We start from the raw sequence: 15,428 nt of genomic DNA, 5'->3' as shown, positions 1-15,428 counted from the left end.
ACAAGATTTGTGATCGGAAGAAAGAAAATGTGCATATAAATATAAATCAAAAGATAGAAAATCTCATATCAAGACCAAAGTGTAGATCTTAAACTAAAACTAAAATGTACATAATGCATATTATACTGGAAAAGAATGGAGAAAAATAATGTAGGGGGAGAAAAGTGATCAAACAACAAAGGAGGGGGAGATAAATGAAGAAAAATATTGGGCTTATGCACATGGTCTTCTTGGAAAAATGTCATATTTATATAAAAATAATAATAAAATAATAATTTATATTAAAAGTGGTTCAGTCCGGTTCCTCCGGTTCTTAATATTTCCAAACTACAATCGGAACCATTTGAAACTGTTCAGTTCGGTTTTTGTTCCGGTTTTGACTTTTTTTGTCAACACGGTTTTTTACGGATTTTTTATCACGGTTTGATTCGATTTTCCGGTTTTGTGGTTTTTATGCCCACCCCTATCAGTAATCTGATATCTGGTTGTGAGCTAGTGGCTAGAGCACCCTCCGTGCAGCTGCAATGATGAAAAATATCCAAGAGGAAAAGTCATGCTAAGTTAAAGCCAGGCCCATGATGCCAGACAGTCGGTCAATGGTAGGACTGACTTTTGTAATAATTGAGGTTGACAACAAGTGTCCGTCACAGTCGTAATTAATAATACAATGCGGTGTGAATAAAGACTTACACATGATCCTTCATTACAAAGAAACACACTTCATTTTTCAAAAAATAAAAAAAAAAAAAAAAAACACACACACACACACACTTCATCCTGTTTCGGATTTCATGTGAATTTAAATTTGTTCAGAAATACAAAAAATTGCTCATTTCTTCCTTCCTCTTGCATATTTTTACTTGTTTTCTTTAGAGAAAATTGTGGCAATAGTTTCTTAATTTTAACTCAATTAGAGCAATGATTCATCAACTAAAAATTTGTGACAATTGGTTTCTTAACTCATCAAAACATGCAACTATGATCCTTTTTGTCAACTCCATCAAAATTCCGTAAAAAGACTCATGTTGGAAGGACCGTTGCTACAATTGGGTAAAAGTTGAGAGATGTTGCTCCAATTGACTTAAAGTTGAGGGATCATTGCTACAATTTTTTTCATTTGGTTTTCTACATTTGCCTCTTGATTCAGCCTCAGGTGTGTGACATGTGACTCATTTTGATGGAAATTTTAACCAAATTGACGAAAATGACTATAGTTACACGTTTTGATGAAATTAAGGGATCAATAGTCATAGATTTTTAATTGAATGACCGTTGTTCAAACTAAATTAAAGTTGAGAGACCACTACAATTTTCACCTGAGAAAAGCAAGTATAACATATAATTATTGTTGGTTTTAAGCAATTATCATGAGGATATTAATGACAGTCAGATTTTGTATCTTACATGCAAGGCAACGTATGTATGGAAATTATTGGTTGTAAGTAGTGGAATTCTGGATTCTTTGTTTCTTGTTCTACTGGCAACTGCAGCATATCGGGTATATATGTGGCGCTCATAGAAAGGAAAATAAAATGAATTAAGAATTGAAAGATTCTTGAAGGATTACAAAGCACTCAACTCAAGCAGGTAAAGAGGATTACAAATCAATTCAAGGTGTTGGTGTCAAAACTCGAATAGAACTTGACTAGGTTGAACACATGAGTTGTCTAGGGTGTTTTGGTCACAATGCGACTGAATGGCTCAAGAGAAGAGAGAATAGACGTGGCACTAGACAGTTGGTGTTTATTTAGGAAGAAGGTTGGTTTGCACTTAGATCTAACTTAACCAAAACAATGATACACTAAGTGAGATGCTGGTTTAGTTAAGTTTTTTCTTATGCCTAACTAGAAATCCATTGTGAAAACTGAAAAGTGTGTTTGTCTAAGTTTGTAAATGGAAATAAAATAATAATGAAAGTAAAAAAACTGAGTGTAACCATTTCATGATTGAGTCAAGACTATAAACGTTCATAAAAGGGATTCGTGGGCTGATAAGCTGATTTACATAACTGACACTTAAAGTAACTTCGAAATGTAAAGAAAACAAAAAAATCTAGCAAGATTCATAATCATAACCGTTCTAGCACATTATTCTTCTTTTATTAAATTTCCAAGAAAAATGAAAAAAGGGTAAAAGAAAAGTTTTTTTTTTTTTTTAAACAAACGATATTATCTACACTAAGACCTACTCCAACCCTTAGAATAAAACTCAAATTTTAGATTCTAAACTTACCCCAACTTGTTCCAACCCTTGAGTAATGTGGTCGGTTAGCCCAAGAGTTGAAGATGGTCTAAGGGAAATGGGGTGGGTTAGCCTCACAATGGCCTAACAAATGGTTTACTTACCAATGAAGAGGAATACTACTAGACCGTAGTACTAAGTGGCAAAGTAATAAAAAAAAGTTGAGCAAAGGAAATTTCAACGATCTGGAAATGGATTGGGACTTTCACACACCATTTTTGTTCCTCTTCTACACTTTTTATTCCACCAAAACAGTGCATCACATTGGAGATGAGGCCACAACTAAGGATGAGTCTCCTCTATCACATGTAAATTGAATTAATACTAAAATTTAGTTTGCACATTTAATCTTCTTAACATTATCTTTCTTTTTTTATTAAATTTCTAAGAAAAAATGAGAATGAGTTGTAAAAGTTAAATAAAGGAAATTTCAACGTTTTGAAAAGAGATTCTGACTGTCACACACCATTTTTCTTCCTCTTATACACTCTTTATTCCACCAAAACGGTACATCAAATTGGAGATGAGACGACAACTAAGGATGAGCCTCCTCTATCACATCCTACTTGAATTAAGACCAAAAAAACAATAATTGATATCATGTATTATTGTTTTTAATTTTTTATTTTTTGCCATTAAATTGAATAAATTAATAGAGTGTCAAAAGATTTATTTATTTTTAGCTACCAAAAGGAGTGTCAAAAGACAACAATAAGAAAAAAAAATCATTTTCCGTTGAACAAATCAACTATTTATTTATTTAAAAGAATGTGGATGTTGATTGATGCATCTAAATACGAAGAACAATCACGGAGGGAGACATTCATTAGAAGCCAAAAAAAAAGTTGAAATAACTTAGGAAAAAGCATGAAAACCTCATTAAGCGGGACTCATTGACACGATACTTATTAGGCGAGGGTGGTGCTATAGCCTTCTCAATTTTCGGCTTTTAGATTAAATAATTTGAAAAAAAAACAAATGATATAAATAAATTAAAAATGAGTATGTGGATAGCACCACCTATGTAATATTTTTGTGTTTACTTTCAAGTCATTAGAGGAATGAGAGTGCAAGTTCGTAAAGCGAATAAGGGATGAAATTTTTAGGAGAAAAGTTATATTCGTGTGTTTACTTTTAAGTCTTTAGGGGAATGACAGTGCAAGTTCGCAATTGGAATAAGGGATGAGAATTTTAGGAGAAAAGTCATATTATTGTGTTTACTTTCCAAGTCTTTTGGGGGAATGAGAGTGCACGTTCGCAATTCGAACAAGGGATGAAATTTTTAGGTGAAAAGTCATATTCTTGTGTTTACTTTCAAGTCTTTAGAGAATGAGAGTGCAAGTTCTCGGAATAAGGGAGGAAATTTTTAGGTGAAAAGTCATATTCCTGTGTTTACTTTCAACCAGTCTCTAGAGGAATGACAGTGCAAGTTCCCATTGGAATAAGAGATAAAAAATTTGGAGAAAAATCATATTCTTGTGTTTACTTTCAAGTCTTTAGAAGAATGGGAGTGCAAGTTTGCAATGGGAATACGGGATGAAATTTTTAGGTGAAAAGTCATTTTCTTGTATTTACTTTCAAGTTTTTAGGGGAATGAGTGTACAAGTTCGCAAATGGAATAAGGGATGAAATTTTTAGGAGAAAAGCTTTTTCTTGTGTTTACTTTGAAGTCGTTAAGGGAATGGGAGTGCAAGTTCCCAGTTGAAATAAGGGATAGGTGAAAAGTCATATTCTTGTGTTTACTTTCAAGTCTTTAGAGAAATGAGAGCCCAAGTTCGCAATTAGAATAAGGGATGAAAATTCTACATAACTATGACAATTAAAGAAGGAAGTCAACTTTCTAAGTGGTAGGACCTCCAATTGATGTTAATTAGTAATCTAATCATTGGCTGTGAGCTAGAGGCTAGAGCACCCCCCGTGAAGCTGCAATATTGAAAAATATCCAAGAGGAAATGTCATGCTAAGTTAAAGCCCATGATGTCGGGTAGTCGGTCAATGGCAGGACTGACTTGTGTAATTACAGAGATTGACTTACATGTAACGGTGCACTATTATGATGATAGCTAATGATACAATATTACATGGATAAAGACTTACACGGATCATTACATTATTGATCCTTTTTTTGTTTTTGTGGGAACTTACATTATTGATCCTTAATTACAAAGGAAAACACTTCATCCTGTCCCGGATTTCATGTGAATTAGAATAAAAGTCCAGAAATGCAGAAAGTTGCTCCTCTGGATTTAAGCAATTATCATGAGAATATTAGTGATTGTACTCTGATTTTGTATCTTACAGGCAAGGCAACATATATATGGAAAAGATTGGCTACAAGTGGTGGAATCCTGGGTTCTTTGTTTCTTGTTGTACTGGCAACTGCAGCATATCAGGTATATGGCGCTCATAGAAAGGAAAAGGAGAATGAATTAAGAATTGAAAGCTTCTTGGAAGAGTCTTGGAAGATTACAAAGCACTCAACCCAAGCAGGTAAAGAGGATTACAAATCAATTCAAGGTGTTGGTGTCAAAACTAGAATAGAGCCTGACTAGGTTCAACACATGGTTTGCTTTGGGTGTTCCTTTCGGTCTCGGTGTCACTAGATGGCTCAAGCCTCAAGAGCAAGAGAAAATAGGTGTGACACTGACAGTTGGTGTTTATTTAGGAATAAGGTTGGTTTGCGCTTAAATCTAACTTAACCAAAACGAAGATACACCTAGTGAGATGCTGGTTCGATTAAGTTTTTTCTTATGCTTCGATTGAAGGAGGACTTGGAATCCATTGTAAAAAGTGTGTTTGCCTAAGTTTGTAAGTGGAAATAAAATATTAATTAAAGCAAAAAACTGAGTGTAACCATTTCATGATTGAGTCAAGACTATAAATGTTCATAAAAGGAAATCATGGGTTGATAAGCCGATTTACATAACTGAAACTTAAGAGCTCATTTGAATGTGCTTTTAAAATGACTGAAAGCGTTTTTGGTAAAAATATTTTTGGAAACAATCCTTAGTAAAAATATTAGTAAATCCTGAAAAAGCACTTAAAGTGTTTCCTGGAAGAAGCACATAACTGGTGATTCTTGTAGAAAACACTTAAAGTGCTTTTAGAACCCAAAAATATTTTCTCTAAAAGTACTTTCAGTCATTTAAAAAGTACAACCAAACGAGTCCTAAATCAATTTAGAAATGTAAAGAAAACAAAATAATTCTAACAAGATTCATAATCATAACCATTCTAGCACATCATGGTCTACAAGTAATAATCTTCCATCCTAAAATGCCATATAACGAAGCGAAGGATAAATGCTAATCATCCTAAAACTTAATTATTATATCTCCCAGTTTAAGGCATCATATTTAACAAGAAAATTATTATTAGCACTCTAAAAATTTAATTATGCACTTTAAACTTTTTATATTAAAAAGAAAAATATTCTTGCAATGAATGCAGAATTAGATTTTTAGAGTATCAATAATAGTTTCTTTTAACATTTGATGAGCATAATTGTTCTTAACACTTCAAAATAGTTATTTTTCGTTCATTTTCTAAATTATTTTTTGAGAAAATTGTAGCAATGGTTCCTTAACTTTAACCCAATTGGAGCAATTGTTCCTCAACTAAAAATTCATGAACATTGGTCTCTTAACTTATCAAAATGTGCAGCTATAGTACTTTTCGTCAACTCCATCAGAATTAAGTCAAAATGACTCATGTTGAAAGGACCATTGCTACAAGCGAGTTAAAGTTTAGGGACCGTGTTGCTCCAATTGGTTAAAGTGGAGGAACCATTTCTCAAATTGGGTTAAAATTGAGGGACCATTGCTACGATTTTTTTCATTTGGTTTTCTATATTTACCCCTTGATTCAGCCTCTTGTGCGTGACATATGACTCATTTTGACAAAAGTTTTACCGGAGTTGACGCAAAGGACTATAGCTACTCGTTTTGATGAATTAAGGGACCAATGGTCATGGATTTTTAGTTGATGGACCATTGCTCCGGTTGAGTTACAATTGAGGGACCATTACTACAATTTCCTCTTATTTTTCAAAAGTGACCATCTTCCGTCCTTGTCACATCTCGGCCCGGGCCCCCACTATATCTCGGGCTCAACTCCACCGTAGCACGATATTGTCTTCTTTGGGCCCCGACCACACCCTCACGGTTTTGTTTCTGAGAACTCCCACGAGAACTTCCCAGTGGGTCACCCATCATGGGATTGCTCTCCTGCGAACTCGCTTAACTTCGGAGTTCCGATGGAACCCGAAGCCAGTGAGCTCTCAAAAGGCCTTGTGCTAGGTAGAGATGAGAATATACATATAAGGCTTACAAGATCCACTCCCCTAGGCGATATAGGATGTTACAATCCACCCCCCTTAAGGGCCCGACGTCCTCGTCGGCACACTTCCGGCCAGGGATTGGCTCTGATACCAAATTGTCACATATTGGCTCAGGCCCCCACCACATCCCAAGCTTAACTCCACCATAGCATGATATTGTCCGTTTTGGGCCCCGACCACGCTTCCACTCACGGTTTTATTTTTAGGAACTCACATGAGAACTTCTCAGTGGGTCACCCATCATGAGATTACTCTCGCGCGAACTCGCTTAACTTCGGAGTTTCGATGGAACCCGAAGCCAATGAGCTCTTAAAAGGCCTCGTGTTAGGTAGAGATGGGAATATACATATAAGGCTTACAGGATCTACACCCATGAGCGATGTGCGATTTTACAGTCCTCATCCTTAAACATTATAATCAACGACTGATGATTGTTCACAACAAGTAAACAACCGATAGTCATTAACATTCACTTTCACAACATTATTTTTCAAAAATGACAATCATCTGTCTTCATCCTCCTACATTATTATCGACGACTTATAATCGTTCGCAACAAGTAAATAACGGAAGAGTCTTTAACATTCACTTTCACGACGTTTCTTGGAAGTTGCAATTATCTTGCAATACCCAACCAAAGGGCTACTACAGTACCAATTAAAAAGAAGGTTGTTGCTACGGGACGACGAAATGAATTTTGAAAATTATTAACATTCTCCAAAAAAGGTAATGTTAATAATCTGAAGGTATTGAAACCATTAAAAAAAGAAAGGAAAACTAATGAATAATGCTTGGAAACTTTGAGTTTTAACGATAAGGACAAAATAATGGGTAAATTGAATAGTACCATGATTGACTTTTTAGTGTAAAAATGAGGTTTTTCATTAAAATGAATAATACCAGGAGCTTTTCGTTAAAATTCCCTTAAAAAATGCCCAATAACTTATTTGGCACTGTAAAAGGTATTTTAAATACGGAAAAGAAATATAATTCAGGCAATATTTCTAAGGACTTGGATCCTCTCCTGAGCTAGCCCCAACGGAGCCTAGGGATCAATTGATCCCAGCCCTTCAATTTGATCTTGCGGCCAAGCAATCTTCCCCACACATGTCCCTCTCTACCCCATATTCTCCCGCACCTCTCTCTCACTCCCCCTCCCCCTCCTTCTCTCTCTCAAAGCATCCATGGCCGACCATCGAGTTCCTCACCCTCCTCGTCTCCGGTGCACCCAACTCCAAGGCAGTGCACTCAACTCTGCCCAGCTCGTCGGCTTCCTCACCCACCTCGTCTCAGGTGCTTTTCTCCTCCTCCTCACCGGCCTCACCGTCACTGCCACCTTCATCGGCAATCTTCTTCACCCCCCTCATCATCGTCTTCAATCCCATATGGGTTGCATGAAATAATTTGACAACTTCTTCCATGGATGCGTTGAGAGAGAGAATGAGGGGGAATGAGAGTGAGAGAGAGGTGCGGGACAAGAAGGGATGGAGAGGGACAGGTGTGGGGAAGATTTCTTGGCTGCAGGATCAAATTAAAAGGCTGGGATCAATTGATCCCTAGGCTTCGTTGGGCTAGCTCAGGAGAGGATCCAAGTCCTATTTCTAAAGGATGTATGTGCAAGTGCGCAAAGACACAAAGTTCACGTGACCCACCACCACACATCAGGACTAGGGGTGGGCGGTTCGGGGCGGGTACGGGGCGGGTCTAAGAATTACAAATACAAAACGGGGCGGGGCGGGCCGGTTCCAGATAAATAACGGGGCAGGCCGGTTCTAAAGATTGGAGAAAACGGGCCCCCGGCCCGGACCGTTGGTCTACTGTGATTACGGTCTCTTTTATTATTAGAATTCGACCCTCACTGTCACTCACCCTTTTATTATCAGGATTCAGACCTAATTCGATCTCTCCGCTCGATCTCTCCGCCTCCCTCGATCTCTCTCGATCTCATCCCTCTCGATCTCCTCTCTCTCGATCTCTTCCATCTCGATCTCCTTCTTCTCGATCTCTCTCTCTCACAGTCTTTCTTTCTCTCTCTCTCTCCCATCTCACCTACCCTAAACCTTCACAAGCCGCCGTAAACCAGGCATATACCCAGCTCACCCGCCGTAAACCATCTGCGCCAGCCACAAGCCGCCATCCACAAAGCATCACCAGCTGCGACTTTGTCTCTGATCTGTTTAAATTTTCAGGTAACTATTTAAATTTTCAGGGTTCCAAACGCCGTTGTCTCTGATCTGTGTGTGAGTGGGTTGATGTTTTCTCTATTGTTTTCGGCAAAGATGATCTGGTTTCTCTATTTTTAGTATAATAAAGAGTTCTAGCTCCAATCTATGGTTATTGATATGTTTCTCTTAAAGCTTCCTCATTTTATTTTCCTTCTCGGATTCTCGATCGTTAAAAAGTTCACTGCTTTTTGGTGTTTTTGGAGCTCCGGTAGTCTGATAGATGACTCTCTGGTTTCCATTTCCGACTTCGTTTGGTTCCGATTGTTTTGTAGTCGTCTTCTTTCCTGTTAATTTTAATTTTTTATATTTGGAGCTGAGTAGTGGTTTCGGATGAGTTATCGGATTAAAATTTTTCCGTAAGTGGTTTTAGAGCGATGGCGGGTTTGCGGGTTGTCGCATGCGTTTGTTGTTGGTTTGGAAGTTTTAGCTATTGATGGTGAGGTTTAGAAATTTCCAAACTTGTTGGACCTACTTTCTATTTTCTTCTCATACTTTTCTGCTCTTGGTTTTGTGATTTGTTTAAAAAAAAAAATAGAAAGATATTTGGCCCCAGCAGGTTTTGTATGACTTTTGACTCTGTTTGGCTGCTCAGAAAATATGTTTGTGTAACTTTGAATGCTGAGAAAATATTGGTAATCAAGCGTTAAAAACGTACAGTAAATGATGATTACTTGGCCCACCTGCATTTCGTAATTGTTCAGTGAGGGTCGTATTAATAGCTTGGTTCTGTTTAGGGAGGTGATTTTCACGTCTTCTGAATCTCTTATTGAGCCATTAATCAGACTTATGTATAACTTGCATGTTCATTATTGTTTTGCTCGTTATATTATGGGTGCTTTTTGTGTACGTTTTCTACGCTATTTTCTTTTTCTTGTGTACTTTACCAATTGAGAAAAAGATGTCCTTGTCCTTATGAGATGTTATTATGCAGTGAGTTTTGTCAGTTGAGAATCTGGCTCTCTTGTCTCTTTTAGGTTGCTTGGTTACGAAGGGGTGGAAGTCATAAATCCAGAGAGAGGCAAAGAAGATGCAGAGGAGGAAGCTCAAAGAGGAAGATGGAAGCAGGAGGTATATGCCATTTTCATGTTTAATTCCAGAAATTAAAGTGCAATTCTAGTTATCATTTTCTGGTTTAGTAAGCTATTTTCATGTGTGTATGTGTGTATGTTCTCTGTGTGTGTGTGTGTGTGTGTTTTGTTTTACTTATATGTGCAGTTTTTATATATGTGCAGTTTTGATTTATACATGTGCAGTTTTGATTTATACATGTGCAGTTTTGATTTATGTGCAGTTTGGTTTTATATAGATCGAGCATACATTCTTTGAGGAGCAAGACTGAGCTAACTATTTTGAGGAGCATACATTCTTTGAGGAGCAAAACTGAGCTAATTATTTTGTTTTGTATAGTTTGGTTTATAAGTTTATATTAATTGGTTTACAATTAACTTTTGTTCTTTGTTGTAGAATATAAAAGAAGAAAAGCAAATATTATATCTACAAGTTCAACCATTTCATCAAGTGTTCCTGAAATTGAAGCTCCTCAAACAACTCGAACGAACAAAGGAAAATGAATTGCGGTAATATTTTAAACTCAAATGAATAAACTTTAAATTTCAATGAGGATAATATGATGTTTATATTCTATTTTTGCTTACAGATTCAATGAGGAATTGAGGATTGTTGTTGGAACTTGGGCGTTGGATGTGGTTTTAATTTGAAATTTATTGCGGATGTCATGTTTATGTTGTTTTGGAGTATTTGATTTTTGGAATTTGGATGTCTTGGACTTTCGGATATTGTGTATGTGGATTTCATTTTTAGATGTTGGAGGACGATGTAATATTGTTATTTTGGATGTATTGTTAAAACTTAATTTATGAACTTAGATATTAGACTTTGTATTTAGATTAGATGTGAATAATGGTGAATTTGTGCAAAATCTGCATAAATGCAGTGTCACTGTGATTGTGCAGTTGCAAATTGCAATCTGTGCAGTTTGCAAACTGTGCAGTTTTCAAACTGTGCAGTGCAGTTAAAAAAAAAAAAAAAAGGGTACCCGTGGAACCGGGCCGGGTAATGTCCGGTTCCTATACAAGAAAATCCAATCCCCGCCCCGTCCCGGCCCGTTTCGGGTAATGTCAGGTTCCTACAAACTTATGTTTGGCCCGGCTCGGGCCGGCCCGTGCCCAGCCCTAATCAGGACACACCCAAATCTCGTGCCCTTGATCTACCCAAGTCCAGGCTCTCAGCACGTGCGACACGTGCCACAACTCACGCCCAAACCGTGAGACGCACACGAGTTCCGCATGGTTTCACTCGCTCACCTCACACACATACTGCACCCCCACACGCCTCGTTCGTGCCAGCAAACCCCCCAAACACGCTCGCACCTCGCACGCGTGGCAATCCCCCGAGCGTGAGCGCCCCCTCCTCGCATGCTCGCACGCTTCTCCTTCCCCATCGCTCTCCCGCCCGACCCGACCCGCCCGTCTCCGACCCCCTCCCTCTGTCTTCCCCTTCGGAGCCCCTCCCTGCTCCTCGTGAGACGACGCCGTACTATTTATTTCCGGCCGCCGGAAAATTCGGGCACGGATTCCGGTGAAGCAGCTAGGGCTTCTGAAAGGGGGAAGAGAAGATGGATCGGGTAGAAAATGGGACTGGGAGCTCTGAGTGAGGGCGATGAGGTGAAATTCGAGGAGAAAATGGAGAATTCCGGCCAAGGTGGAGTCAAATGCTAGAATTCGGCCGTCCCAGCTGGTTTTAGAAGGTAATTCAGTTCACTACATGGAAAAGTTTTACTTTTTGGTCATGTTTGGCTTCTGAGAAAATTTAAAAGCTTTATCGTTTGTGACTTGTGTGGAAAGTAATAGAGAATAAGCGTTTGGCTGCTGAGAAAATTTGAGCAGAAGTCAACCTCATTAGAGCCAAATAGGTGTAAACAGTCAATTTGGTAGGTTCTGTGTCTCTGTAATTTTGAACTGTACTAGAATTATTAACGTCAGATATGTCTAATTTTCAGAGTTTCGATTTTTAACAGAAAATTGAGCAGGACCGTTTCTGCATTGTTGAGAAAAATCTAATCCTTCAAGTGGTTATGTGGGAAATTAAGCAGTGAAGGTTTCTACATTCATGACAGAAGGATCAAGAAGCTAAGATAATCAGGGGGTTTAAAGCGTAGGATAAACGAATAAGTAGATTATGGAAAAGGGTCTTCAGAAATTAATCACAAGTGAAGAAGATGATGACGAAGAAATGGAGATGGACGTGAAAGAAGAGGACGATGACGATGATGAAGATGGAGAGAAGCATGTTGATGCCTCCCAAATGATGGCAGGGGTTGATGGAGAAATGCCAACAATAAGTAATAATAATAACCGTTTGCAACAGCACCATCAATTTCAAGAACAAGTGGGGACTCCCGGAGGGGGAGGAGCTAGGAGGTGTAGACCCATGGAAGAGAAGGAGAGAACCAAGTTAAGAGAACGGCAGCGCAGGGCAATCACGGCGAGGATCTTAGCAGGGCTACGGAGGCATGGAAATTATAATCTTAGAGTTAGGGCGGATATCAATGATGTAGTTGCAGCTTTGGCTAGGGAAGCTGGCTGGGTTGTTCTTCCAGATGGAACAACATTTCCTTCAAAATCTCAGGTACTTCTCTCGCAAGGAAGAAGCTTATTCATCCTATTTTGAATATTTTTGCTTTTTTATTTTTTAAATTTATGAACATGACTGCATATTTGGTTGCTTTTAATGTCATACGTGTTCGCCGAAATGTTTAAAATTGATTTCTTCCTATAAAAAGAAAAAATTGATCTTCATGTGGTTCATGCACTGGCTGATCTTAGATCATGAGTGCATGTTTGGTTTTGGCCTCCTTAATGTGGCTGTGGATGACATTTAATGCATTTTATTGTGATTCTCATTTCTAACAAATTTCTGAAAAAATCCAAAATGTTTATATTGAACTTTTACAGGGCCCAAGGCTGGCTGGTGTCAATTCTGCGGCAGTGACTTCATCATCTTCCCAAAATAGTGTCCCCACGTACTCCTGCTTCCCTTAAGGGAGTTACTGCTGGATTTCAGAGCCCTGGGGAGCTTAATGCTTGCAACACCAAAGGTGTTTATTTACCCAGTTTATCACCTTATGATCTCCCCTCAAGTGCTCGGTCCCAAGGTTCATCCATTGTTGGAGATGGAGCAGGTCAAACAGAGAGTCGTCCTCTTATTGGTGGCTCCATGGATAATGTTGGCAACAAACAGGTACTATGACGAGAAATTCAACTGTCTATGTTTCTATGCCTACCAAAATATAAAAAATCACAAAATTGTTTTACTCCATAACATCATGCTTTGTGTGTTTCGTCATGCGGGTTGAGACTTCAGTGGTGGTATGTGTTTCCGGATATATCTTTTGGTATGCCGGTGTTGAATTCTCTCATATGGTTATTCTTTGTGCCATCTTGGTTAATTTTTGTTATCACATATCACATCAGGCGTTAAATAGCATAAATAACATTAGCCTTTGTTAGCAAATGTATGGAAGCACGACTCTGCATTTGTACTGTCTTCATTTATGCGTATAACTGTATTGCAATTTACTAGGACCCCATAAGTGGTGAAATACTATTTCTCATATAGTTCATTGAATTTGTAGTAATGAATAGTTTGAATGTTAAGTTATTGCTTCCTAAGTTGGGCAGTGTCACATCCTTCAATGGCAATGCACATTAATTCTTTTTTGTAGATTGTTGACATACCCCTGAAGTTAAAAGAACGTAATTTCTCCAGCACCGCGTACATTCCAGTTTATGTAATGCTACCAGTGAGTTCTGTAACTTTACTAATATTCTTTTACTATGCAAGTTAAATTGTTGGTTTTCTGTTTAATATGTTTGCTTTTCTACTCTATATCTTGCATTAGAGGTTGCCATGTCAAGGAGATCAAGTTTTGCTTGATAAATAACGGTTGTTTTTCAGCTTAGTCTCTAGTCTGTATGCTCTTTATCATGTCTTTTATTTTGGTGGCAGCTAGGTGTCATTAATATGAAGTGTGAGCTGGTTGATCCAGATGGTCTACTAAAGCAGCTAAGGGTGTTGAAATCAGTTAATGTAGATGGCGTTATGGTTAACTGCTGGTGGGAATAGTAGAGGGACATACTCCACAGGAGTATAATTGGAATGGATACAAGAGGCTCTTTCAGATGGTGCGCGAGCTTAAGCTGAAGCTACAGGTCTGTTTTATATAAATACGTTTTTTCACTTGCAGAGCTTTTTCAGTGGCCATATAAACAACACGTGCGGTTAATTGTTTTGCCATCTTGTGGTCATTTTTATTCTTTCCATGGTTGTCCTGTAATGCTTGGCAAAGTTTTGAGATTTTCTCTCTACAATGTGGGAAACAAGGAGAGGTCGCACTTGGTGCGATGGCAAGTGCCTTCGCCCATAAGCGGTAGGTCTCGGGTTCGAGACTTGGGAGCAGCCTCTCCATAAATGGGGGTAAGGCTAGCCGACATTCACCTCTCCCAGACCCTGCGTAAAGCGGGAGCCTTGTGCACTGGGTACGACCTTTTTAATGTGGGAAACAAGGGACTCACTTCCCTTTCATGCTTTGAATTCACTGTCTAAGTCCGGAGATTATATAATCATTTGGGCATGGTTGCTTTTGTTAGTTCTTCTGAAATTTTTTGTGGGTCTGATGGGCAACTTCTGTGTTTAAGGTTGTGATGTCATTTCATGAATGTGGAGGCAATGCTGGTGATGATGTATGTATTCCACTGCCTCATTGGGTGGCTGAAATTTGTAGAAGCAACCCTGACATATTTTTCACCGATAGAGAGGGAAGACGTAATCCTGAATGCCTTTCATGGGGAATTGATAAGAAACGAGTTTTAAGAGGCCGGACGGCTGTTGAGGTTTTGCAGTCACATATGATGAATGATACCTTAATCTTTCTGCTTGCAATTAAACTTGGTGGTAATTGAACTCTTTGTATGCCAAACCATTAGCACCTATTAATCTATATACTTCTTTTTCTGTGGATAACTTCTTTAGTGCCATATGCAGAACGCTTTTCAGTATTATTGTACCGTTTTTGAAGGGTAGTCCTATATACTCAGTGTCAAAATGCTAATTTTTAACTGATATAGGTATAGTTTGACTGCATGAGAAGCTTCCGTGTAGAGTTTGACGAGTACTTTAAAAATGGTAACATCTTCATGATTCAAGTTGGACTAGGTCCGTGTGGGGAATTGCGATACCCATCTTGTCCTGTAAAGCATGGTTGGCGGTATCCCGGTGTCGGTGAATTTTAGGTAACTTGCTGAATAATGTTATATCGGTTTACAAGTGAATGAGTCTGTCGATTTCCTCAGCCTGAGCATTTAAAAAATTGCAGTGTTACGATCAGTATTTGCTGAAAAGTTTGAGGAAGGCAACAGAAGCAAGGGGACACTCCTTCTGGGGTAGAGGTCCAGATAATGCAGGTTCTTATAATTCCGGGCCAAATGAAACCGGTTTCTTTTCCGATGGCGGTGAGTATGATGGCTACTATGGCAGGTTCTTCCTTAATTGGTACTCTCGAGTTTTAGTTGATCATGGTGATCGGGTGCTTTCTCTAGCAAAGT

General features: G+C 38.4%; 2 protein-coding genes and 2 pseudogenes across 4 annotated transcripts in view; 3 read left to right on the top strand and 1 right to left on the bottom strand.

Annotated features, from left to right (window-relative positions):
• The window catches only part of LOC126631438 (beta-amylase 2, chloroplastic-like), a 109,147-nt gene that overhangs the window by 39,860 nt on the left and 53,859 nt on the right, over nucleotides 1–15,428 (top strand). Inside the window, exons 1-2 of one of the 3 annotated variants that reach the window (XM_050301584.1) lie at nucleotides 11,428–11,572; nucleotides 11,942–11,970. The gene's annotated coding sequence lies outside the window, so the exon portion shown is untranslated. Of the gene's footprint in view, nucleotides 1–11,427; nucleotides 11,573–11,917; nucleotides 11,971–15,428 lie in introns of those variants that run through there. The other 2 variants (XM_050301569.1, XM_050301581.1) reach the window with 2 other exon arrangements.
• LOC126631626 (rust resistance kinase Lr10-like) overlaps nucleotides 1–15,428 on the bottom strand; it is a 69,142-nt gene that overhangs the window by 28,383 nt on the left and 25,331 nt on the right. The window lies entirely within an intron of this gene.
• LOC126631901 (beta-amylase 2, chloroplastic-like) overlaps nucleotides 1–15,428 on the top strand; it is a 67,684-nt pseudogene that overhangs the window by 34,499 nt on the left and 17,757 nt on the right.
• The window catches only part of LOC126631696 (beta-amylase 7-like), a 48,754-nt pseudogene continuing 44,807 nt past the window's right edge, over nucleotides 11,482–15,428 (top strand).

This window comes from Malus sylvestris, chromosome 1 (genome assembly GCF_916048215.2).
Source record: "Malus sylvestris chromosome 1, drMalSylv7.2, whole genome shotgun sequence".
Taxonomy (NCBI): Eukaryota; Viridiplantae; Streptophyta; class Magnoliopsida; order Rosales; family Rosaceae; genus Malus; species Malus sylvestris.
The sequence above is the reverse complement of the archived record's forward strand: the minus strand, read 5'-3'. Positions and strand labels throughout refer to the sequence as shown.